The 3005-nt window shown below is 56.0% G+C and overlaps 1 pseudogene across 1 annotated transcript in view; it reads right to left on the reverse strand.

Annotated features, from left to right (window-relative positions):
- Window positions 1–3005, reverse strand: part of LOC139924576 (ATP-binding cassette sub-family E member 1-like) — a 20264-nt pseudogene that overhangs the window by 4959 nt on the left and 12300 nt on the right. The window contains exon 15 of the transcript XR_013503915.1: window positions 1928–2103. The product of XR_013503915.1 is annotated as an ATP-binding cassette sub-family E member 1-like (transcript). The remainder of the gene's footprint in view (window positions 1–1927; window positions 2104–3005) is intronic.

The raw sequence follows: 3005 nt of genomic DNA on the forward strand, positions 1-3005 counted from the left end.
CTTCCCTCTCTCTTCCTCCTTTTTTCTTCCTCTCTTTCTCTCTTCCTCCCTCCTCTCCCTCCCTCCGTCTCCCTCTCTCTTTCTCCTTTTTCCTTCCTCTCTTTCTCTCTTCCTCCTTTTTCTCTTCCTCTCTTTCTCTCTTCCTCCCTCCTCTCCCTCCCTCCGTCTCCCTCTCTCTTCCTCCTTTTTTCTTCCTCTCTTTCTCTCTTCCTCCCTCCTCTCCCTCCCTCCGTCTCCCTCTCTCTTCCTCCTTTTTCCTTCCTCTCTTTCTCTCTTCCTCCCTCCTCTCTCTCCCTCCGTCTCCCTCTCTTTTCCTCCTTTTTCCTTCCTCTCTTTCTCTCTTCCTCCCTCCTCTCCCTCCCTCCGTCTCCCTCTCTCTTCCTCCTTTTTCCTTCCTCTCTTTCTCTCTTTCCCCCCTCCTCTCCCTCCCTCCGTCTCCCCCTCTCTTCCTCCTTTTTTCTTCCTCTCTTTCTCTTCCTCCCTCCTCTCCCCTCCCTCCGTCTCCCTCTCTCTTCTTTCTCCTTTTTTCTTCCTCTTTCTCTCTTCCTCCCCTCCCTCTCCCTCCCTCCGTCTCTCCCTCTCTCTTCCTCCTTTTTTCTTCCTCTCTTTCTCTCTTCCTCCCTCCTCTCCCTCCCTCCGTCTCCCCTCTCTCTTCTTCCTTTTTTCTTCCTCTCTTTCTCTCTTCCTCCCCTCCTCTCCCTCCCTCCGTCTCCCTCTCTCTTCCTCCTTTTTTCTTCCTCTTTCTCTCTTCTCCCTCCTCTCCCTCCTCTGTCTCCCTCTCTCCCCTCCATCTTCTTCTCTTCCTCTCTTTCTCGTCTTCCTCCCTCCTCTCCCTCCCTCCGTCTCCCCTCTCTCTTCCTCCTTTTTTCTTCCTCTTTCTCTCTTCCTCCCTCCTCTCCCTCCTCCGTCTCCCTCTCTCTTCCTCCTTTTTTTCTTCCTCTTTCTCTCTACCTCCCTCCTCTCCCTCCCTCCGTCTCCCTCCTCTCTCCTCCTCCTTTTCCTTGTTTCTCTCCCTCCTCCCTGCCTCTTCGCTCTCCCTCCCCCTCTCTCTCTCTCGACTCCTGTTTCTCTCCTCCCTCCCTCTCTTTTCCCTCCCAGTCCATCTTCCCCTCCCCCCTGTTCCTCCATCTTCCCTTCTTCCCTCTCTCCCTCCCTTCTTCCCTCTCCTCCCCTGCCCTTCATTTCTCTTTCCTACCTCCATCTCTCCTCCTTCCTTCTCCTCCCTCTTTACCCATCTCTCCTTTTTGTTCCCTTCCGCCTCCCTCTCTCCTAACTCTCTCTTTCCTCTCCTCCCCTCCATTGCTCCCCTCCTTCCCTCCCTCCCTCCCCCCCTTCCTCTCTCTGTCTTCTCTCTTTCCTACCTCTCCCTCTCTCCTCCTTCCCTCTCTTTCCTTCCTTCCTTCCCATCCCTCCCTCCTTCCTTACATCATGACCTCGGTCTCTTTCTACACGGCTCCCTCTCGTTCCTCTCTCTCCCTCTTCTTCTCTTTTCCTCCTACCTCCCTAACTCATCCTTCCCTTCTTCCTCCCTCCCTCTTTTCTCTTCCCTATCTCTCCCTCCCTCCTTCCTTCTACTCCCTCTTTCCTCTTTACTTCCTTACATCATGACCTCGGTCTCTTTCTACATGGCTCCCTCTCGTTCCTCTCTCTCCCTCTTCTTCTCTTTTCTCCTCCCTCCCTCTCTCATCCTTCCTTCTTCCTCCCTCCCTCCCTCCTTCCTCTCTCCCTCTTTTCTCTTCCCTACCTCTCCCTCCCTCCCTCCTTCCTTCTACTCTCTCTTTCCTCTTTACTTCCTTACATCATGACCTCGGCCTCTTTGTCCATGGCCTCTCGTTCCTCTCTCTCTCTCCCTCTCCTTCTCTCTTCTCCCTCTCTCCCCCCTCCTCCCCCCTCCTTCCCTCCTTCCCCCTCCCTCCTCCCTCCTTACATCATGACCTTGGCCCTCCTCGATGAAGTCCTCCTCGTACATGGCTCCCTCCCTGATGGCCTTGATGGCCACTTTGTGCTGAGCTCTCCCACTTGCCGAGCCTCACCAGACCGAACTGACCGCTCAGCCCAGCTCCTTCATGAAGGTCAGCTCACTGGGGTTGATCTCCCACTTCTCTGGAGGGAGGGAGGGAGAGAGAGGGGGGGGGGGGGGGGGGAGAGAGAGAGGGAGAGGGGAGAGAGAGAGAGAGAGAGAGAGAGAGAGGGGGGGGGGGGGGGAGGGAGAGGGAGAGGAGAGAGAGAGAGAGAGAGAGGGGGGGGGGGGGGGGGGAGGGAGAGGGAGAGGGAGAGAGAGAGAGAGAGAGAGGGGGGGGAGGGAGGGGGGGGAGGGAGAGAGAGGAGGAGAGAGAGAGAGAGAGAGGGGGGGGGGAGAGAGGGAGAGGGAGAGAGAGAGGGAGGAGAGAGAGAGAGAGAGGGGGGGGGAGGGGGGGGGGAGAGAGAGAGGGAGAGAGAGAGGGAGAGACAGGGAGAGGGAGAGAGAGGGAGAGAGAGAGAGAGCGGGGGGGAGGGAGAGAGAGAGGAGAGAGAGGAGAGGAGAGAGAGAGAGAGGAGAGGAGGGGAGAGAGGAGAGAGGGACGAGGGGGAGGAGGGAGGAGGAGAGAGAGAGAGAGAGGGGGGAGAGGGGAGAGGGAGAGAGGGGAGAGAGAGGGAGAGGGAGGGGGAGAGAGAGAGAGGGAGGGGGGAGAAAGAGAGAGAGAGAGAGAGGGAGAGAGAGAGGGAGAGGGAGAGAGAGAGGGAGAGAGAGAGAGAGAGAGAAGGAGAGAGAGAGAGAGAGGGAGAGAGAGACATAGAACTCCATTGTATTAAAAACTATTAAACCCATCAGAGCCATGCTGCTGCCTCTGCAGCATATTTCATCATCACGATGCACCGGGCCGGACGACTTTTTCCTCAAAACGACTTAATAAGCCGACTGTAAACAACGTTTTCCATCTCAGGAAAGTAGTTCCGCAGCATGAAAATAGTCCCCGGCAGCCTGACTTTTCATGGTAACAGTTAGAGATTTTTAAAATGTAAAA

This window comes from Centroberyx gerrardi, chromosome 23 (assembly GCF_048128805.1).
Source record: "Centroberyx gerrardi isolate f3 chromosome 23, fCenGer3.hap1.cur.20231027, whole genome shotgun sequence".
Lineage (NCBI taxonomy): Eukaryota > Metazoa > Chordata > Actinopteri > Beryciformes > Berycidae > Centroberyx > Centroberyx gerrardi.